The sequence below is a fragment of the Prionailurus bengalensis genome, chromosome B2, assembly GCF_016509475.1.
Source record: "Prionailurus bengalensis isolate Pbe53 chromosome B2, Fcat_Pben_1.1_paternal_pri, whole genome shotgun sequence".
Lineage (NCBI taxonomy): Eukaryota > Metazoa > Chordata > Mammalia > Carnivora > Felidae > Prionailurus > Prionailurus bengalensis.
The window spans coordinates 113690766-113714940 of NC_057349.1; positions in this window are offsets into that span (position 1 = coordinate 113690766).

Below are 24175 nucleotides of genomic sequence, written 5' to 3' on the forward strand. Positions count from 1 at the left end.
GACTGGGTGAGCACAATTAGCCACAGGCTATTTTTGGGTTACCAAACATTGAGTTCCAATTTATTTTTAATTATTTCAGGTTGTTGAACTGTAGCTGACTTAAGAAACATTGAAACCAGAGTTTTTTTTTTTAAAACATCCATTATAGTATTGTTAGTATGAGAGCTGGGGAAGGAATCATCGTAAAACAGTTTGAAGATGAGAAAACATCATTATGGGGAAATTCTTTTATGTTACAGTTTTTCAAGCCAGACCTTAAGAAACTGTGTCCTTAAAGATTAATTTTACTTTTTTTTTTTAAGGTTAAATTTTTATTCCAGTGCTCAACAAGAACACAAGCAAATGATTACATTTTTGGAGTGATTGAATTACTTGGTTAAAATAAAGGAAAAATATATTTTACATAAACTTTTTTTTTTTTTTTTTACTTAGTACAGCACTTTCTTTTCTCCGTTTTCATGTCCTGAACTATTTCTGCATCATTAAGTTTAGCTGAGGAGCCAAAGTTCTGTCATTGCAGAGGGTTTCGGTGGTGTCACATCGAAGAAAAGAGCTATTTAGAATAAGATGTCACCCAGGTCTGTTACTTGAGTGTTACTCCAACAAGTTATACGAGCAGAGAAACACTAATCTGGTTGGACATCTGTCTTTCCCATCGTGCAGCAGAATCCCTGTGCAGAATCTGTAGTCAAGGGTGGGCCATGGCCTTTTTCATCAGGTCTGCAGAAAGTCTTTAGAAGCTATGTGATTCTTACTTCACTCATTGGTCAGAATCACATGAAGACTCAACAAATATTTCCTCAAAAATTTATTCTAGCTCTGGTCACAATTGTGAAGTAGGAAACTTCCTCTCTAATTGCACCCTCTTTCTTTTATTGAAACACTTTTCCCTATTGTTGGTACTACTTTTTGTCCCTCCATTTGGCACTCCAATCTCTGACCTACTCACACTTGCTACATATGTATGGTATCTTTTTTGCAATAACTTCTTCAAATCACTCTATTACTACACGTTTTTTTCAGGATAAAGAAATCACTAAATTTACATATTTTTCTTATTAACAAGATATCTATCTTTTACAATGTTTGATACATTTCCGCAGCTTTGTTAAGTCTTTTGTAAATGGGAGGAAGTCAAAGTTGAAAGGCTTTCCGTCAAAAACTTGATTGGGGCATTTTAGTATGGCTATATTATTTGATTTTGGAGAAAGAAATTCCAGAATATTTCTTGAATCTCACCCCTCCTCATTTTTAAATGAAACAATTCTGTATTCTAAAGCTAAATAGAAATGTCAGGTTTTCCCCTTGTCTTAAAACTTTTCAGTTAGAAAATATCTTTCCCACGGTTCCATTGAGATGGGATGAGTGGTGGTGGTATTGGGGGTAACTGAGTGATGGGTGATACAGAAATATGTATTAATCTTGGAAATCAAACAAATCAGAAATAGTCTTTTTCATTATTTAATCCTAAGGACATTTTCTATCTTTCTTATTCTTTGAAACCATGATGTCAGATGGAAGTATGTTTGCTATGTGATGTTAAAATTTAGTTGCATAAAAAAATAGCAGGTCACTCCACATTACCTTTACCTTTATATTTACCTTAAATAAATATATATATATTTATATATATATGTATATTTATGTATGTGTATGTATATGTAAATATGTATATATATATTTAAACAACAAGACTGACTTTGTAAAAATTACTTTTATGGGTCTGAAATATTTGTGATTCTGAATTATTAGCAGCTCTACATTCATATTCATGGCTTTTGATTCAGTCTGTATGCCATTGGATAGCAAATATAGTTGGTTTGAACCAGTGATATGTACCTACAAACTCTCACGTCTCATGGCATTTAATATAAGTTACTTCTCATACCACCCCCCCTGCTTTTTTTGGACGCTGTTGCTAAATTGTGGTGTGACCACTTCAGTTAGAACATACTCCAGCCTTATGAAAATTCTCATACCCTTGTTAATGCTGTGGAAAATTTAAACAACAAAAGTAAGCTTGATGCTGGTCAGAATGTGATTTCTCCTGAGAGCATTTGGAATTTGCTGTGAGTTAATGAAAATTTCACCCACTACTCCAGTTCACAAGTTTTCCCACTGGCTGGTGGGATTTTTCCACTCTTTCCAGATTGCAGAGAAAAATATGAAATAATGGAACCAAAGCTTGAAACTAGAAGTCTTATTTTTTGTCTAGACAAATTCATATAATTGTTAACACAAGAGATGGAAGAGAGGATAAACAGTGTTCTGACTCATACTGTGCCTTAACAAGGGAATTCTGCTCAAATAAGAAGCCTAACAGGCATGTCAGGATGGGATATCCCATGTTCAGGAGCCTCTTGCCCTTGGGATAGAAGAGTAAAGCTACCTAGCACTACCTCATGCTATTTGAAGGTAGTGAAAACTCTCAGAGCTCTGTAGGAAGGGGGTATGGACAGGAGGGGTATATTTTGTTCGTGGAGTGAGGGGAAGAGTCCAGAACATGGGATGCTATAAAAAGATGTCAGACCTTGGTCGGTGGGTAAGGAAGGGGGATTGGGCAGCCCAGGAGTACCCTGAGGAACCCATTTTTAGAGTGGATGATCTCCAATCATTTCTCTGCTCTAATACATCATAGAAGTGTCATGTTCCCTCATCTATAACGGGGACTTCCTTGTAACACTCTTTACAGAAGTGGTTCAGAGCTGGGGCATAATAGAGTGCCTGTCAGATTGCGAGAAAGGGTATAATTTGGAAAAATCTTGTTTTAATAAAAGAGGCAAGATTATGTAATTGTGGGCATCATTTACATAAAGCAGTGACTTTTCTGAGACAAAGTTTGATTTATTATGGTTCCATCAGCATTGGGAATGGGTAGACTCTGAATCAGTGAGGTGTTTGTTTGTTTTACTTAAGTCAGTGTTTAAATTCAGTTTGTCTTGCTATAGATGAAGGATCCTTCAATGGCTATAAGTAGTGTCCTTAGAAAGGATAGTGGTACCATAACTTTACACCTTTTTTCCAAATTTGTGCTACAAAATTGTCTCTGATCTATGTAAGATCAGGGAAAATATAGAACAAAGGAGGGATATGGAGTAGTTGGGAATACTAGGGAGGGAATAAATTTGCACAGAAGAGAGGGAGTTTATAAAATGTGGGCAGAATCAGAGAAGGCTTGCAGGAGGTGAAATGGGTCTGATGAGTCTGTGTGTAGTATATAGATATATATGATACAACAAGAATTCTCACAATACACTCACTCGTCTTATGATTAGCCAACTGCCAACAGGTATTTTCTGAGCACCTACTATGTACCAGGCATTGTTCTGGGTCCTGGAGATACAAGAGTAAATTAGGTAACAAAATTCCTGCTTTCAAGGAGATCACAGTCTAGCAGAAGAGTTCTGCTCTTGTTGAGTTTGAAGTACCTGTTTATAGCAGAGAAGCTTAAATGAGAGATGCTTCCGGTAAAATATATGATTTGTCTTGGCAAAACCTTCTTGAGGAGACATTAGGACAGGGAGGAAAAAAAAAACATTGAATAACATTCTGTTTCTACCTATCTGTCAGGTCATAGATATAAATGACAATTCTGGCCCTTGTTCACCCTCACATAGCTCTCTGGAATTCTTTCCTATTCTCTGAACATGAGAGGAATGAGGAGGTTATTTGGAAAGTCATTGGTCTGAGGAGTTTTCCTGCTCTAGTTACCAGAGAATTCTCGAATTTCATCTGCAGGGACTGCAAGGCATAAGGGGCAAACACACTATGAGGAATCAGTTGGTGAGCAGACCCCAGGGATGAGAAGCATATGGAAAGTCAACTTCATGATTTGCTTCTTTAAAAAGAATAGGCTGTGGGTGGATTTTAAATCCTCCTCTAAATACAAGGCTAGTGTCAGCGGCTGTTTTCAGGAAAACCAAAGGAACTCAGCATTCCCCAATGTGTTATAGAAACTGTGTGGCCTCAAGCAGTGAAGTGAGGAATTCATTTTGTCTTCTTCCTCAAACACCCATCCTGGAACCCAGCAGAATTTCTGGCTGTCCATCTGGTCCCTGATGCACTGTTGAAGTGATTTGTGTGTCACTGTGGACTCTTTCTCTGGCCCAGGAGAATATCAGAGAAAAATAGGAGCAAAGTTCTAAATGGGATTGGGTGTGTGGGGGAACTATTCCTTCTCAACAGACGGTGTGAGAAGCTCTCATGGTCCTCACCACTCAGAGCGTCCTGTGAACTTGTTACACATGCAGATCTCAAATCCCCCCTAGTCCCCCAGAACTAGGAGTTTAAATTTGGAGCACTGGCCTAGGCAATGAATTTCCCTGCCTCACCTTCTGTACCCCTCACTCCCATAGTCTCTCGTTCCCCATAGGCTGCCCTCAGGAATGGCGTTGGTGGGTCCTGGGTGAGGGAATAGGCCACAACATTCAGTTCTTTACTAAACTAGGAGTCCAAACCCAGAAGAATCTGAGTCACAGAAAACAAAGGAATGGTCTCATTTCTCATACGTCTGAAGTCTTTGCTGGTTAAACCTCAGGAAGCCCACAAAAAAGCCCCTAGACATTTTCGGGTGTGAATTTTGAATCTGTACTTCCTGACATCTGTTTGGCTGCCATGATCTTCAATTTACCAAAATATGGAAACTTCATTATGGCATTCTACCCATATAATGAGGAAAACGCTAGTGTTTGTCTCAACCCCAAGCCCCTAAAGCAATACTATCCCCAACCACACTTTCCTATACAGTACTTTACACAAAAAACAAACCAAGATATTGGTTCCCTGGAAGTTAATATAAATGAAGTTTCCCTTCTTATAAAATAGGAACAATATTCAGTCCTTTTGGTTATCACAAATCTCTTGAGTAGAAGTCAAAACTCTTCAATTAAAGTTTTATCTAGCTAAAAGGATTTCCTCCTTGTCAGTGTATATCCTTACCTGTTGATAGTTGGCCAACTACAGGAGTAGTGAAAGCATTGTAAGAACTCATGGAGTATCTTTTATTTTAATGTTTGTTTATTTTTGAGAGAGGGCAGAGGACGGAGGATCTGAAGTGGGCTCTGCACTGACAGCACAGAACCCGATGCAGGGCTTGAACAAACAAATTGTGAGATCATGACCTGAGACGAAGCTGGATGCTTAACCAACTGTGCCACCCAGGCGCCCCTCATGGCATATCTTATATATGGTCCTGGTCTTTTAGTTCTTTATGGGTGAAAGATAAAGTCACCCTTACAACTTCATGCTATAATTACATGTTTTTGTGTTTTCAGAAGGAAAGAAATAATGAGAGAACAAGAGGAAATTGAGAAACAAGAGAGTCAGAAATAGAGTGAATGAGAGAAATAAAGCACCTGGTAAGCCCCAACCACATCCTTTCCTGGTGGTAGTGATGAGAGCACAGATGAGTGGTTCCTTACAGAACACTGTGTCAAAAAGAGTATCTTATATGTGCAAGGTTGAGGCAGCTTTCCCAGATTAGTTTAAAACTGTCCAATTGTGATATTTACACATGCCTTCAGTCAGTAGGGACACATATAAATACATCAGTATTTTATGTCATTGACTACTTTTCCTGTCCCTGTCAACCCTACTGTCTCAAACTCATAGCATTGTGGCATTAATGATCCTAGGTCTTCCAGTCAAGAATAATTGAAGCAGTTTTTTTTTTTAGACATAGACTGAGGTAGAGAAGAATGAGAACTTGGTATGGCTTAGTCTATTTTGTGATTAGAGTGTCCATGATCCTCTCCATTCCATTCCTACACGTTTGGCTCTTTTTTTTTTTTAAACATAGTTTTAGTAAATTTCATGTGCATGTGTGGACATTTTTCATTCCTAGGTTTTGGCTTAATTGAGAAGTCAGTTGAGGAGCCAAAATAAGAGAGGCTTGCCGTTTTTGTAGTAGGAGTTAGTTTATCTTGTGATTGGGGCCAAAAGAGCAAAAGCTTAGAAATGCCCTGAAAAATCAGATTTAGCTGATCGTTAGTTTATATAAATCAATTTGAAAACTATGTATAAGTATTATGTAGACAGTAAAGGCAACACACCTCTATTCTGTTGTGTCTTCTCCTATACCTGACTCCCAGGCTGACTGCTTTCTGTCGTTCCTTTCAATCCTTCCAAAAGCCTAAGGAGTGGACATAATAGAAAAAGAATTTCACTTAGTTACCATCCAAAAACAAGAACAACAACGTTCATGTTTTTGGACGGTAACTAAGTGGTAACATCGGCTCATATATTTTTATTCAAGTTAATACCCCTCAGACATCCTTGTTGGCATATTTTATTCTGGGCGATTGTTAGACCTGAAATTAGCCTATAGGCTTAGGGCAGTGGTTTTTATGTGTCTCCTGAATTGAAGATTTGGTACTAAATGCCCTGAAATGGTTTAACTCTAGACATTCATGAGAATTTCATGCACTGTTGTTCAGCAGAAAGATAGCCTTGATCTCCTTTCTTCCCCCTCTCCCATCAGAGATTAACTGAGGAAACATTTTTAAAAGTATTTAGTTTTAGTTAGGAAATAACATTAATAAACAAGTTTTGCTAGGTGGTATATAATCACTGAAAGGCCCATTTGTTCAGGAAGCAGGAATTAACACCTCTACTTGGGTGGAAAAAAAAGTGGTATAAGACCTGAAGTAACTAGAAATGATGGAGTTTGAATTAAGCCCTTAAGCAGAAAAGGAGAGGTCTGGAGGGAGAGCACCCCTGAGCCAGCAAGCATCATGAAAAACTACTAGTCCTAGTTAAGTATCTTTTTATCTTGACCTAGAGAAGTTAAAATATCAGCACAATTCAAAGTAATCTGCCACTTTCACTCCAAAGGCCAAATATTCAAGAAAAAGAATCCATTTGGCCCAGCCATTATACATGACTCTACAGTTCTTGGAAATAAACCAAGTCAGCTCTGGAAACAGAAAACTAATCCAGTTGACCACTTGAGGGAGGTGGTGGGTTATCGTATTTGGAAAAAAGAACCCACTTCGTTTTTCATGATGTGCAGTTTTACGAACTTTGAAAAATCTGTGACCTGTGGGGAAGAGATCATCCGTACCCTGACAGTGGCCTTTTCTCTACTTGGATCCATTCTCTAAGTTTCCTATTAAAATAAAGGGAATAAAATAGATTTATTAAACACTTGTTATGGTCTGGTTGATGAATCACTTTAGAAAGGAAGACAGGGGCGAAGTATGGGTAGTTTATTTTTACAAATCAGTTTTAGTTTTTTTTGTTGTTGTGTGAAATAAATGAATGAGAAGCCCATTAAAATGGTTGTTATAATTCTTTTAAATTGTTTACTCTATTAAGGTGATGATACCTGACACGTTGATATATGAACAGTGTTGGCTTGCCTGACATGAACATAAATTATAACATGAGAATGTGATGATCCTTCAACACTTCACTCACTCATCCAGGTTAAATGTAGAATTTGGAAAGAAATCAAAATTAAAGTTACATTTACTTAGACTCCCAACAGCTGTTTCTTCTTGTTTAAGGGTGGCTGAAGAAAAAGTTAGCTGAGATGAAGGGTAAAATAGGTCAATTTCAGCAAAACCATTGTATTTTGTCAGAGCCAAGGGAAATCAAATCATTAAAGTCAGCCCTAGTTGTAAACATCATCCATTCACTGAATTTTTTTTTTTGCAGGTATCATAAAATATACTTAAATATGGGTTCATTCCTCATGGATTGAATGGCAGCATTATAAATCACATTTTTTCAAATGACTATGGAAACAAATTTTTAACTAGCATTTTATTTTCTATCAGTTTAATGCAGATAACTGTAGACAGTCAAATAGCATAACATTTATAAAGAAAAACAGCAGTACCTTGCTCCACTGCTTGTCATCCTAACTCTTGCTGCACAAACCAAACCACTTCCAATTTGTTTAGCTATTTCTTCTGGCCTATCACTCCAAATGTCTAAATAACATGTTTATGCTGCTCTTTCTTATATGTGTGTGATTGAGCCTCAGATATTTTCTATTGCTTCCACTTATATGAGACAGGAATCCAGCCCCTGCCAACCCTCCCCATACTACTTGCCATGTATTTCCTATTTCTTCCTCCTCCAAGTACAATTAAGTCATGACTTTGAGTTTAACCTCTGTTTGGTGTTAACTTTATTATGACTATATAAGTGCTGTACACAGCTGAGCTTAGCACGGTGCTCTGACCTCTCTTTGCTACTTTTTGTTTTCCTAAGTGAAAAATTGCAGTATTTTTTCATTAGCTTATTTATATGTACTTAGTGATTCATCCCTCAGATCTCAAAGTGCTATACAACCCGTCTTAATACAGTCACATATAATAAGTGATCCATCAGGTTTTTGTTTTGTTTTGCTTTGTTTTGTTTGTTTTGTTTTTTGGAGTATCTATCCCCTTTCCCCCCAGGCACTCTGGGTCCCTGCAGCACAGGTACTTCTAATGCCTGCTACTATGTTCTTGTTCTGGGTCTTTCCTTCACTATCAAACTGGGGATTCTCTTTTCCTTTTCTGTCTTTGCTTCTGTTTTCTCAATCACATGCTTTTCCTGGTTTATTCTCTCCTTTTTCTTCAGCTCTTTCTCCGATTGGTTCCTAAGGAAAGCTGAATGACAGGAAATGTCTTTTTCTACCTTCAGATTTTATAAACGTTTGCCTTGGTATTTTGGAGAGAATTAGTTTCCTCACATTTTAAAGATGTTGTTCAGTTAGTTTTCATCTTCCACTTTGTTGTTATGGAGGCCAATGCTATTTGAGTTCCTAATCCTGCACCTTGATCTGTGTTTCCCTCTGGAAGCTTTTAGGATCTTTGCTTTATTTCTGGAGTTTTGCGATTTCACAGAAAATTATGTCATTTCACCTCTCATTTATTTTGTTGGAGACTTACTGGGACTTTCCAGTTTGGAACCACATGCCTTCTGTGATTTTTTGGTGTTATTTTTGTGTATTAATTATTTGATTATTTTTTTCCTTTGTTTTCTCTGTTCTCTCTAGAACTCCCATTATTCATATATTAAACCTGAATTGTTTCTTCAGTTTTTCAAATTCCCTTTATTAAAGCTGTTTCCCGATTTTTCTTTTCATTTCATTTTCTGGCTTATCTTCTCCATTTTTATCTTCCACTCTTTCTGTGGAATTATTTGTAAGTTTTTGTTATTATATTTAAATTTCAAGAGTTCTTCTATGTCCTCCAATTACACCAAATTTATTTATTTATTTATATTTATTTATTTATTTATTTAATGAATTACACCAAATTTAAAAAAAGAAACAGGGGTGCCTGGGTGGCTCAGTCGGTTGAGCCTCCGACTTCGGCTCAGGTCGTGATCTCACAGGTTCGTGAGTGCGGGCCCCGCATTCGGCTCCGTGCTGACAGCTCAGAGCCTGGAGCCTGTTTCAGATTCTGTGTCTCCCGTCTCTCTCTGCCCCTCCCCCATAGGCTCTCTGTCTCTCTCTACCTCTCAAAAACGAAGAAAACTAATTAAAAAAAAAAAAAAGAAACAGAAAACAAAACCTCTATAGCACTCTTTGTGTATCACCAAGATAACAATACATTCTTTTATCCCTCTAAAGATACTTATTATAGGTTCTCTGAAGTTTTTGTGGGAGACACTGGGATGCACCAACCAGGTCCCCCTTTAAGGAAATGTTTGATGCCCGTGCTTCTGGGAGTGCTAGAGGGAGAAAATCTTCAGTTGTGAGCCCCACATGGATCATCTCCTTTCTGGGACAGTCCACATCCAAAGTGTGTTTCTTGTGGGATATGTACACTTGGTCACCTTGTTTCAACTGGCTCAACCCTGAGAGGTTCTAGCCCCAGAGACTGAGGCTGAGCCTATCAGGGGACTGCCCTTTCAGTCTGACTGCTCCCCATGCCCATTCCTGCTTTTGTGCCTTTTGAGGACATGTCCTAGTAAACTCCATCTGAGAGTCAGTCTGCTTCCAGGGAAACAAAGCTGTGACTATTTTCTTCTTTATGCAATATATCTGTTTCTCCTGTTACCGTTTTTCTGTTTATTCATTTTAGACTTTGACTTCCATGCTAGAGGCTTTGTATTCAATTTCATTTGAAAGCAAAGTTGACTAGAAGCTTAACATGTGTCCTTAGGGTCACCAGGTAGAAAAAATTAGGAAATCAGCTATTTCTTGGGTGTCCATAGGCAGTTTCCTTCTTTCTCTTGCTTAGAGAACATACACCTGACTAGCAGCTTTCTGGTACCTAGTGAGAGAAGTCCCACTGTGCTTATAAACATTTTTATTTAATAGTCTAGATTTTTGGTTTGGAATCTCAGCCCCAATTTCAGCTCTGCCTGGCAAACCTACCAGGTGTGGGAGGGGGTAATCTCAGGGCACGTGGGTTTGGAAAGTGATTTGGAGCATGAATCTTTTCCTTATACAAATTTTCACCCAGTTCCTTTGTTATCAACCCCTCCCCGCCCTTCCCCATCTCATCCTTCAGAGGGACACCTCCAATACTTGATCCCTTCTGGAGATCTACAGTTGGCATTGTGGCTTTGAATTGTGTTCTTGTGGGCTGCCTCCCTATGAAGGCTTGGAGCTCTCTCCTCTCAGTGAAGTCACTTGCTGCTGGTCCTCTCACTTTTCATCTCATAACATTTGTCAAAATTGCTCACCTGCTGTGGTGTCTGCTTTCATTCCCTTTGTTTATATGGGTTCGGATCTCATTTTATTTTTTTATTGTGATTTAAGGGAAGCCATAAAGGGAATGGGCATACACACAGGCTTTGCTTAAACTAATTTGAGTCAGAGTACTCTTACTATACTGGATCAGTGGCATGTGGCAACGTTGATCCTGTCCTCTTTAGAAACGCATTCTTGTTAGCTTCCAGGACAACACATTTGCCTGATTTCTTCCTACTCTGCTGGCTGTTCAGGCTTGCAGGGTGCATTTCAATGTCTAATTTCTCCAAAAACTATAAAAAGAAAGTCAAAATGACACTTCAAAAATATATTAACTGAAGGACCAGAACTGGTATCTTTACGTGACATAGCTGAACGACTAAATGCCAGATTCTGGTGCATAGCAAAGAATAACTGTAAGACATTTCACAAATGAAAACAAAACACATACTTTTTTTTTTTTCAACGTTTTTTTTTTTTATTTTTTTTTTTATTTTTGGGACAGAGAGAGACAGAGCATGAACGGGGGAGGGGCAGAGAGAGAGGGAGACACAGAATCAGAAACAGGCTCCAGGCTCTGAGCCATCAGCCCAGAGCCTGACGCAGGGCTCGAACTCACGGACCGTGAGATCGTGATCTGGCTGAAGTCGGACGCTTAACCAACTGCGCCACCCAGGTGCCCCAACAAAACACATACTTTTAAAGGTATTTATTTAGCACTCAAGCAAGTAAAAATGGGTTTAAAATTTCTCTTCTCTGAAATATTAATGTGAATTGCAAACACTTTAAAAATATGAACATGCTTTAATTTACTGAGCCCTAATAATTAAGGAAGAAAAAATTTAAAAACACACAAATTGAGATTCATGCTTTTCCTGAGTTCTTTTCAGCTATAGACTATTTCTGTGGACTATGGAACTTTGTTAAAACCATTCTCTGGGCAACAGCATTTTTATAAACTTTGTAAAAAATAAGAATCAATATGTTTGAATCACTAATAAAACTTTAAACCTACTTTTTTTTTTCAAATAGAATATAGTGTGTGGTAAGTGATTAAAGATAGTTTAGAATAAAAGTAATAGGAAAAAATGCAACTTTATAGAAAAAACTTAAGTGATATATTTCTTGATCATTGAACCATAAAATCATATTTTCAGAAATAGTTAATCTGTACAGCTTACCTATAGTGAATAGGAATCAGAAATTGAAAATACACCTGAGTAGATTTTATGCTTTTCAAATTGGAATGTGTGCCATAGGGCCAAGTATTGTGTACAAGTAGTAAATGCCTTTTCCTTAAAATCCAAAGCACAGCAATTGTTGCCATTAGCTTGGTGAACCCAATATTACCTTCACTCCCTGGATAGTTTGCCATGTTTACCAAGGAAGCACTTGGCAAGGAAAATTTAGTGTTAGTTATAAACAAAATAATTCTTAAAATGTTAGTCTTTAAGTTGATTAATTTAAAGAACATAACAAGTTTAGGCCAGAGTTATAACATATAGAAGTGGTAATAATACATACACTTCCAATATAATTTTAAAATTATAAAATGAATAGTTGCCTATTTCTCTTCAAAAATTGCATACGTGTGTAGTAACATGAATCCAAGACAGGTGCCAATGCTTCAGTCACTTGGCTACACAGTTCTATGGTTTGTGAGTCATGGGAAATTGCTTGTCTTAATCTGCCCGCCAAAGCTCTGTCCTATTGTCTTTTCATGTAATAGAAGCATGGCTTTAATGACAAAGCCCAACTAATTATAAAACTTAATTTAATAGCTTAAAGCGCAAAAGGCATTCCCTAAGCAGTAAAATCTTTTGTTTGGAAAATTTTAAACAAATTATATTTTACTTTATGTTTTATTATTTACGTAATAAGTGTTTATAAGAACACAATTTTCTCAAGATTTATGCTGCTCATTGTTCCATAAATAGGACACACATTTTAGAAAAATGAGTTTTTTTGAAGAAATATTTTAGTGATTACCTCTGGCTCAAAATATAAAACTCTGTTAGTGCTTGATGTTACCGGTCTTGCCCTAGATTATTTTTCAAATCTTCTCTATAAGGTTAATAATAGAAATGGTTTCATTTCCAGTTACAGCTTTGAATTACTACTTTGAATTTAGATTTTGTGTCTGGGTGAAATTTCCCTCTGGCTTAATTACCAATCTGATAGAAATGTCTCACCTAAATCCTCTATCTTCTTCTTGTGAGAAAGATTTATAATCTCAAACCTTAGTATTTGCAAGAGCATGTGATAACCTGTAGTCTCATTCCTGTCCTCAGTTTTGAATTCCCCTGACAGTAACCTTGCTAAGTGTTGTCGCCCAACTTCTGTGTGGCTACTTCCAGTAAGGGAGACATTTCTGTCCATTTGAGGCATATTGGGTCATGCTTCAGTCATTACCAGCTATTTTCACCTTAATATAGATTCCTACCTATCGAAGTGTTTTGTGGGTTGGACCATGGAGCAAGAACACTTAACCTTAAAGAGTTCAGGAATGTAAATTGACCAAGGTGAACTCTGACCTAGAGGAGAAGGGTACCATTGTTCCTGTGGGTTTGTGATTGTGTGGTTAATAGAAAAGATTGTCAGCCATGTTGGCCATGGGGATGGGGAAAAGAGTGTTTCCCAAGATTGAGATTGATGTTGGTGGTGTCCTGTGAGTTGAGAGTGTCCTGGGAGTAGGTCTGTTTGCAGGAGAACTGAGGCACTGAGATGGCTTCCTAAGCCAAAGTGCCTTCTTGTCAACATTTTGGGGTAAGCAATGTGATCCCCTAAAATCATAGCAAGTCATTCTATCAGACAGTAGATACTTTTATTTATTTATTTATTTATTTATTTATTTAATTTATTTATTATTTATTTATTTTATATTTTATTTTTTTAATATGAAATTTATTGTCAAATTGGTTTCCATACAACACCCAGTGCTTATCTCAACAGGTGCCCTCCTCAATGCCCATCACCACCCCCCCTCCCACCCCCCATCATCAACCCTCAGTTTATTCTCAGTTCTCAAGAGTCTCTTATGGTTTGGCTCCCTCTCTCTCTCTTTTTTTTTTTTCCTCTTCCCCTCCCCTGCTGATGCATAGGGGCACTTGTACCCCAATGTTTATGACAGTAGATACTTTAAGAGTGAACTCCTTGGGGTAAGGAGGGAAGTTTATAAGAAATTGTAGACAGTTCCTACTATCAGTGAATTTACAAACTGATGGAGATAAGAAAGGAGACAACTGACTCATAAATAAAGCACATAAAACATGAAAGCTTTTGTAACTTTATAGAATGAAGTATTACATACTGACATAAGCTCTAGAACTCTCACATTCATCAAAGCAGACTGGAGTTGAGAAAGTTTCTACAAAAGAGAAGAAAAGTATGATTTTTTTCCAGGATTGTGGAAAGGTTTAGGGGCAAGGAAAGTGTTCTTTAGAGGGGTAGGGGTATCCTGAGATGACCAGAAAGTAAAGGGGTAGGGAAGCTTATTTATGCCCAGAGACTTGCTTGGGCAGCATTTCCTCTTCTTCCCCTCTTCCCCCACCACCTTTCTGGTAGTCTTTTCCTCAAGAGAACTGGGGCTCAGGCGGATCTCCATACAGAATTATTTTGACTTGGGTCTAGGCTAATGGAGTTTGATTGTTGAAGCCTCCAGCAATCTTTTTGTTATCTTCCCCTATGGGCTCTGTGCTTGGGAGCCCGTAGCCGCTTGAGGCCCCCCATTCTCACCCAGTAGTAAGTAAGGCTCCTCTGCCGAGGATTGAGCACCTAAAATATGGTGGCACCTTTCTTCCTGATGAGAGAATCTCTACCTTCACTCCAGGTGCAGGTAGACAGATAGCTTTAAAAATTCACTCTTAGAAGAATCATTTTTGGGACTTTTAAGACTCTGATGAAATGAACCAAATCAATTACCTATGTCTTTCGATCCTCAGAGCACCTCTGTTATTTTGTAGGTTCTGCCTAGTCACTAAGTATCAGCCCAGCCGCACCCACTGAGAATGCCTTTGTATATTCTGTAATTAAAAAGCCCAATTTCAAATGTACTTTAACTGGGGCTGTTGCCCTTTATATTAGTGACTCTTCTTCACCTACCCCCCTACAGGGAGGTGAGGTTGGTGACACCTGGAAGCCTTAACAATAAAGGAATTCACACACCCCTCCACTTCCCAACACCACTCGCCCACACACTGCAGATTTCTTGGACTGATTTATGACATTTCCTAATATAGCAGGGGTAAGATGACTTATTTTGAAAATAGAATTAAAACTTTCCCTTTTTAGGAGCAAGCACCACTTTGGCAACACCATCAGCCCCAAGCACATTAGTCCTTATGGTCAAAACATTAACAGGGTGCTTTGTTAACAAAATGTTCAGGTCATGATAAGGCCAACAAAGGAACTGTAAGACTTTATGAGCTGAGTCTTTCCAAATAGTGCTCCAAGTCAAAAGTACGGGGAGTAAAACTTTCTCCTGTAAACAAGGCCTGAGCCAGCTGGGGTAAGAGTTTTCATGAGTAAGCAGAGGTGTCAGGGTGTTGCATTGAACAAAACAAGCCACCTCATGAAAAGTAGGAAACGATTGATAGGTTAACAAAGTGTGCAGCTCTCTGGAAACTGCGAGTAAAAGATCTGAGAAAGGCTCACTAATTAGCTTTCTTGGGTAGTGTAGGAGAGTGGGGAGCCCTTTAAAGAGGTCCCAGGGAGTGCTAAGTGCTGGGGAAGTTTATTGCCATGCTCATAAACAATGGCACTGGCCAGGGAATTGAAATGAGGTCCTGTGAGCACCTGTTCTAGGAACTCATCTTTGTGAAACCTTTCCTGGTTCTAAAGTCTGATTAGTTTCCTCTCCATCACCTCAGTGTTTTACAAGAATTCTAGGTTAATTCTTAGTCTTCACATGGTGCTTTGTCTTTAATGAGAGGGAGGAAGGGACAGTGAGAGGAGGGAGAGATGGGAGGTAGGTGGCGACTGATGCCAGTAAGCTGGGAGAGAGGCATCTTTAGCCCTCAGTGCAAATCCCAGCTCTGACTCAGATGTTATTAGATAATCTTGAAACCTCTCTAGGATTCTGTTTTGTCATCTGTTAAATGAGGAAATAAGACAAGATATGACTTTGTTTTTGAAAATCACTAATAATATCTTATATTTATTATTGCCCTAACACAACTTGTTTGGCTTTATAATAATCCTTGAGGTAGGCATAATAGAAAACATTTTCTGTAACTTAAAGAGGAGTAATATGAGGTGCGCCTGGGTGGCTCAGTCAGTTGGCTGAGTGACTTAGGCTCAGGTCATGATCTTGCGGTTTGTGGATTCGAGCCCTGTGTCAGGCTCAGAGCCTGGAGCCTGCTTTGGATTCTGTGTCTCACTCTCTCTCTGCCCTTCCCCTGCTCACACTCTGTCTCTCTCTCTCAAAAATAAACATTTAAAAAATTTTAAAAATTGTTAAAAAAAAAAAGTAATATGAGATTCAGAGCAGTCAAGTGATTAGCTTATGAACAACAGCAAACATGTAGCACAAACGGGCAAGAACCCAGCTCTTTTGACTTCTAGTTCTTTGTACATGTCTCAAAAGTTGTAATTTAAGTGGTCTAGATTTCCTCTTTGAACTAAGTACTTGAAGGCAAGGAGAGCATTCTATATATCTAGTATCTACCTATTAGGTATCTGGCTCTAATTCTCTGTAGCTTAGTAAATAATGCTCACCAAAGTTTTTAGGAACTTGTGGCAAGTTCTTACTTTCAAGCCCAGAATATAATCATGATAATAATTAACAAATTTTTGAACTGCTACACTGTGCTAGCATCCTCATATACATGATCTTATATATTGTTTCTCATTTTGAAGATGTAGAACCTGAAGCTCAATGGCAAGTCGCACAACCAGTACAGTAGAGATGGGATATGGACTTTCGGCTGCCTGTTTCCCAGGATGTCAGTCATTTATCTCTCCAACCTTCTCTTTCTGTATATATCTTATTCTCAATACTTCCTCCAGGTCAGAATTCATACCCTTTCTGGATCTCTGCCTTGCAAAGCAGCTAAGAAAGCTTATGGGTCCAGTCAGTGTTGCAGGAGGATTCCATGGGACTTGCGGGTTCTAAGTGTAGGGGAACTTGTTCCTGGCTCTATGGTAGTGTTGCTATGGAGAAGTGAGAGGCTGTGTAGTGAGCAAGAGAAAGCTGGGCCACAGGTAGCCTTAGAAAGGATTCCCTTGCCTCAAAGCACAATACAGGGACAGCTAGTCAGGGATCAAGGAGAAAGAGGTGATGGGCATTCCAGGGACAATCTGTGAGGACAGATGTTCGAGAGCCTAACTCCCTGATAAAATAGCACAAGGAAACACCTGTGGCACTGTTCAGGATGTGAACTCCTGGAAGTCTGAGGTTTCGTTTGTACTGTCATCCTGGTGCATGGACTTGGGACTTGGAGTCAGAAAATAATTTAAGATACAGAAATTAAAAATTTTATATTCTAGTATATCTAAGACTAAGACTTAGATACATATTTTCTACAGAAGATTTCACGGTCTTTCATGTGGAGACAAATAATGGAGAGATTGAGTCACCATTCAGTGCCCTATACTTCAGGCATCTGAACTCAAAAGAACCCATGCCACAGGATTCAATACTACATTAAATTGTATTGGCTAGCAATTAATGTCTGTCTCTTGACATTAATGTTGTAAGCTTGATTTTCACTGATTTATTATTTCCTTTAACTTAATATAAGTTGTTATTTGGCTCTATAGTTTCATAAGTTATAAAATACTTACGACTGGTTTTATGTTTGCACATATTTAAACAACATTAAGTATATCTAATATCAGTATTAGAGTCCTTGAGATTATTTCCTTCTTCATGGCTTGCTGAAGTTTGAGGGTCAATGTTCTAATTCAAAGAAGTGATTCTAATTACAGTTGTTGTAGGTCAAAAAAGAGAAGACAACTTGGTAGGTCAGTAGGAGAGGTATTTGGGGGGTAGTCGTCGGAAATAAGTCACCTTTCTTTGTCTATTCAAAATGTTCTGCAGATAACTTAGATTTATGTTGAAATATTTATTTGGTAATGAATATTTATTTCTAAGTGAAGAGTAAAGTCAGTAATACTGGCTTAGATAAGCTGTTTGGTTAGTGAAGCCCAGAAATGGACTTACACATATACAATCAATTGCTGATTCTTTCAGGCATCCAGTCAGTGGGGAATTTATGGGACAAAGGAAAGTCTTTTCAACAAATGGTTATAGAACAATTGAGTATTTACATGGAAAATGTGAACTTTAGCCATTATTTCACATTATAAATAAAAATTAATTAAAGATGGATCATAGACTTACATGTAAATCTTACCATAAATCATCTAGAAGCAAGCACAGTAGAATGTCTTTGTGACTTTAAGATTCACAAAGATTTCTTAGGACACAAAAAGCACAAATTATGAAAGAAAAAAATGGTAAAATTCATCGAAATTAACAATCTGTTTAGCTAACAACACCACTAAAAATGAATAAGTAAGCCACAAAATGGTAAAAAAAATTCAAAATTCAGGCATCTGACAATGGATTCACATCCAGAATAGATGGAGATTTCCTACAAATTGAAATGGAAAGACAACTCAATAAAAATAGGCAAAAGGCTTGAACAAGCACTTCACAAAAGAAGATATAAAAATGACCAATAGTAATATAAAAAGGGTTTAACATTGTTAGCAATTAGAAAATGCAATTTATATTTATGTATGTATGTATGTATTTTAGAGAGAGAGAGCGCACACGAGTGGGTAGAGGGGCAGAGGGAGATAGAGACAGACAGAGAGAAAGAAAGAGAGAATCTTAAGCAGGCTCCATGCTCAGCATAGAGCCTGACATGGGGTTCAATCCCACCATCCTGAGATCATGACCAAGCTAAATCAAGAGTCAGATGCTCAACCTACTGAGCCACTCAGGCACCCCAGAAAATGCAATTGAAAACCATAGTGAAACATCATTTCATATCTACTGGAATGGATAAAATAAAAAAACTTGACAGTTCCCAAATTGCAAATTGGTAAGGATGTGGAACAATTGGAACTATTGTGTTACTAGTTTAAAGTCCTGTTCATGTTAAACTCTGTTCAAAATGATGTGATTTAGGATAAAATTTTTTCTAGAAAATGTGTATTCATTCATGCACTTATCTAACAATTATATGTTTAGATTTCACAATGGTTAAAGTTCTTGCCTTCAAAAACACATATGGTTTACAAACTGAAGCCTTATTAAGTTAGCTACCATATAGGTAGTTTTTGTAACCACATTTTCTTGATTTCCAAACACATTCATTATCTTACAACCAATTTCAAAATGGATCTGACAACGTCAACTTGATTGATCTCACAAACGAGTTTTATTGAATCAATGATATGTTTTATAGTTGAGAAAAAGGCACTAAATAAATCTAGCTGCTATATTTAAATCAGGCAGCTGTTGTCTCTAGAAGTTAATTTGAAATGTGAAAAAAAAAGTAAAGGTAACCACTTATGGATTTCCATGTAATTAGAGAAAAAAAAGCCATAGGAATTGTAAGCCCTTACCTTTTATTTATTTTCTTGTTTGGAGGGGTTGGTTCTTTCTGGTTCCTTACACATAGAGACTGAAAGCAGATCCTTTGAGTGCCAAGAGGTAGAAAGGTGACTTGGTGAAGGGATTAAGAAACAGACTGTGGGGTTAGACAAACCTGGGTTCAGCTTATTTCCCATTTAGTTAAATGGTGGTTAGTTTGCTCACCCTTACCTTCTTCTAGGGGTCTCAGTTACCTTCTGTATAATGATGGCCGATGGTGAGGTTTAATGAGATTTCAATTAGAAGGCACTCAGGACAGTGTTTTACAAATTGTAGGTACTCCCTAAATTGCAAATCTTATTAACTAAAATTTGCCATCTGGTTGGTATCAGAGTCTTAGTTAAGGTGAATGGAGCACAAGACACTTATGGCTGAGGCAGTTGTTGACTACTTAGAGATCAGTAGCTTCTCAGAGGCAACTTCAGTACTGAAACAAAAGTAAATTCCCAGGGAAAACTCTTGCCTCTCAATTAATATTCAAGGCTGCTTGGTTAAGGAAAACTAAGAAGTCTCCCAATTTTACCAAAATGCCAAATTTGTTTTACTATTTCACTTTTCAAAGAATGTTTAATGGTTTAAAGTTAAATTGGATTAGCACCTTTCAAAAGTGATTAAAAAATAATAGTAGATGATAGGAAAAGTTTGCAGATCTTCTAAACCAGTGAAACCTGTCTGTGTCCTCTTCGTTTAAAAAAAAATTAAAGATTTTTAAAAAATGTTTTTTATTTATTTTGAGAGAGAGAGAGAGAGAGAGAGAGAGAGAGAGAGAGAGCACATGCATGTGAATAGGGGAAGAACAGAGGGAGAGGGAGAGATAGAATCCCAAGCAGACTCCATGTGCAGAGTCCCATGTGGGGCTCCATCTCACAAACTGTGAGATCATAACCTGAGCTGAAATCAAGAGTTGGATACTTAACTGACTGAGCCACCCAGGTGTCCCTGAGCCACCCAGGTGCCCGTGTCTGTGGCCTCTTCTTAAACCTCATTAGATATAGCATAGAGCTGGTTGAGAGTTTAGGGATCTGGGATTTTTGTTCTTGTTTGAGAGACGACTAAATCCTCTTGGAATGGAAGTTTGAATATGTAAATTGATCCAGTCCCAGAAAACCAAGTGATACTTTTCAGGATATACTAATTTTATTTTTGATGATTATAATATATTGTTTATCAGATAATTTTCTATCTTGGCATTCCCTACCAAAGAGAGAAAGTCACACAGAGCTGGCCAATTCTATTTCTTTCATTCAGGTGTTTTTATTCTGCAATGCCACAGATTCACATTTAAGAATTAACCAAATAAAACCATAAATGTGCACCTAGGAACAAGCTATACTAGAAAGTAGTGTGAGTGACTTTGGGTTTGTATGCAAAGCAGTTTTGGTTCTATTAGTCTATTACTGGCTCTACTGTGGCTTTTTGATCACATTAACAAGTGACTTTATGTTTCTGAGTTCAGCTGCTTCATTTTTACAATTACATATACCTTACAGGGTTGTGGAGAGGGACATAGGGATTGGAGTTTCTGCTGAGATGTAAATTACTTTCCAGACATGAGAGAGGCCTGAAAAGAGGGACTTTACAAAGGAAGGAGACTCCATGAGGCAAAGAAGGAAAGGGCACAGAGAGGAAAGCTGAGAGCCACCTAAGTAATGATGTCAGGAAGCAAGAACAGGGATTCTGGGAGCTTCCTGGTCTTCCCATGTATGTCATTACTGGCCTTCATTCACTCACTGAACAACCAGAGTTTGGGACTTTGCCAAGTTTAAGGCACTTTGCTAGATACTAAACATACAAAACTGACTAAGACTTGGCTCTTTCTTTTAAGAAGCTCATAAGATACTGGGGATACAGACCAGCACTCTTACAATACAATGGAATAAGTGAAATGGAAACATTAGGGCATGATGAGTTCTTAATTTAACTTGGGTAGTAGAGACAGGCTCTTTAATCCTTGAAGGAAAGGACTTGCTTAGTACAGAGTGGGGAGGCCACTGCAGTGGAAGGAACAAAATGGGAAAGGAATAAATGTGTAAAGAAGTGGGTTCCCTGAGGATGATTGATTTGGAGTGCCTCGTGGGTGGAACTGACCAGTGGGCAGAGCCCATGGCCACTCAGCTAGATCAATCTGCAACTCTGATGAGGACCGATGACTCTTTTTCAGAGCTTTGCAGTGTGTGTGTGTGTGTGTGTGTGTAACTGTAGGAAAAGAAAATTGAGAAAAAACCATGAAAAGTGTCCCTCTGTCAACATTTCCCATTCAGAATTTTGGAAGCACATCAAATAGGCAATGAAGTTTTTTGAGAAAGATGTCCTTAATTTTGAAAGTAATTTGAAAGTCATTGGAACAATGAAGAGTGTCAACACTTGCTGCTATGATATTTACCAGGAAAAGAAGAGATCAGAAATTATTGGTTTTGAATATTAAAAGCCTGAGCAGAGCTTAAGCAGAATGTCCCTGCGATGGAACATTTCTGATATAACTTCTTCATTGTGTTTGATTTTATGTCCATAAATGCTCACAAAGACATATTGGTGGTTTTTTTTAAATTTTCTTTTATCAATATGATTAAGAGTACCTCAGATCTCTAAAGGAGATGGTGGTGGTACAACTTTATAATCTTTGTCAATTTTAGAAGAAAAAATATGTTTCTTTAAAAAAGTAAATCCACAAATATTCTATTGCTTTATTTATTCAAATCTTCTGTTTCCCCATACAATTTTACAGAAAATTGAAAAATTGTTACTTATATCCCTGAGGGTTAAGAAAAAGGAAGTCCCATAGATCTGTATCAGATTCTGAGATTCCTATTACTTGTATGGCCAATACATGTAAAAACAGATTTCACTTTGCTTATAGTTCCCATCATTGACTCTTTGGTTTTTATTTTGTGGTTGGGCAGGGTTGGGGTAGTTCTGATCTAGTAGTAAGGTATCATATTGGATAGATTTGCAAGGTAAGTTCAAGTATAGTACTTTATCCTAATCCAACATTTGTTTCCACTTTGCAAAGGAGTGATTTACCACTCACTCATCCATTCCAAATATTACTAAGGTTCATTGCCCAAGGTGTAATATAACTTCAAGAAACCTCCTTTAATTGTGGCACCAAAACACCAAATCCAGTCCCTCATTTATCTATTTTAGAACTGCATTTACAATAAAGTTTTACTTTTTATGTTTAATAATTATAAAAATTTATAATGATTTAAAAATTTATATTTTGACTAATTATGTAGTAATAATATTTGACTTAATAACTAGAAGATGTTTTGATTACTTAGAGGTAAGTACCAGAAAACTAATTTTTTAAAAAATTTTTTTTTTAACGTTTATTTCTTTTTGAGACAGAGAGAGAGACAGAGCATGAATGCGGGAGGGTCAGAGAGAGAGGGAGACACAGAATCCGAAACAGGCTCCAGGCTCTGAGCCATCAGCACAGAGCCCGACGCGGGACTTGAACTCACGCACCGCGAGATCATGACCTGAGCCGAAGTCGGACGCTTAACCGACTGAGCCACCCAGGCGCCCCCAGAAAACTAATTTTTAAATTTAAAGTATTTAATATATTTTTGCTGCAAAGAAATATAGAAGAACAGTAAAAGATTTCAAGCATGAAGGTATTACATTCATTACAATAGCTGTGTGGGAGGCATAATGGAAATAGAAATTCAAGGGAGAAAAAAATTTAAAATGGATGACACTGGCTATAAAATTTTATATATTAAAATATATATTAAAGTATGAAATTTTATATTTTTAAATATTATATATGTATGTAATAAAATGGTACTACAATTCCATTGAATACATTCAAAATTGGGACAAAATTAAAAAATATATAAATATTTATAATATTCTATTGTCTACTTTGTTAACAAACTTATAAAAATTTTAAATATCAACTTAAAATGTGAGAGGATACATAATTTTTCAAATTGTTTTATGGGCTGAACTAGGCAAAAATCTTGAAGCTTACTGTATAAACTATTTTTAATTGAGTTTTCTTGATTCCCAAAACATACATCAATCTATCTATCTCTGTTAACATTACATGTATTTACTTTATACACCTTCGAATTGGATGGTTCTGGCCACCCTTCTCTGTAGTCACTTGAATTTCTACCTCCACTGCTCTACCTGGCCAGTTATTGCTCCCCTGTCCACTTTCCAGCTTCTAGAATTTGTTGACATCTCTACTTAGTTGTTATTTCTTTTCCCTTTTGCTTTGTCTTTTGGATTAGAAAAAAGTTTTGTTGTAATTTGAATGAGATTCCCAGTTGGAACAAAGATAAATGAATTGTTCAGTCTGCCATGTTTTATTCAGAGTTGGCAAACTGTTTTCTAATTTATATATTTTTACTTAATCATAGAGTAGGAACGCTTTTCCATAGTGTTAAATGTCCTTGTCCACCACACATTTTAAAGGCTGCATAATATTTCACATTATGGAAGGTTAATAGTGCAATTTCTGATGGCTGGCCCAATCCATAAGATTTATGTATGCTCCTCAGATTTTTTTTTATCTAGTATTTTCACTATATTAAAGAAAACACACCTGCTTCTGTTCTTCTTCCATATAAATCACCCTTATTATATCACTGACAAGATCATTTATAAGATTGGAATGTGATAAGGCCACAGGTACTTAGGTTTTTGTATTTGGACTTCTTTCCTATGAGTGTCATATCCTATCACTTTGTGTGATTAGAAGTATCATGATCCTGCTCCCCAGCTGCCCTCAGCTCTCCCAAGGTGAAAGCTCATAAAATCCAGGAGGCAATGAAGGACCAAAGAAAACATGAACACAAAGGACATATACCAGTCTAACAAAAGGGCCTCTCTTAACAAGTAGACCCTTTCTCATCCAGGTGAGAAGAAATAATAAAAGCTCCTTATCAGTCAACTTGATCTGGAGTGGAGAAGAATGAATGCAG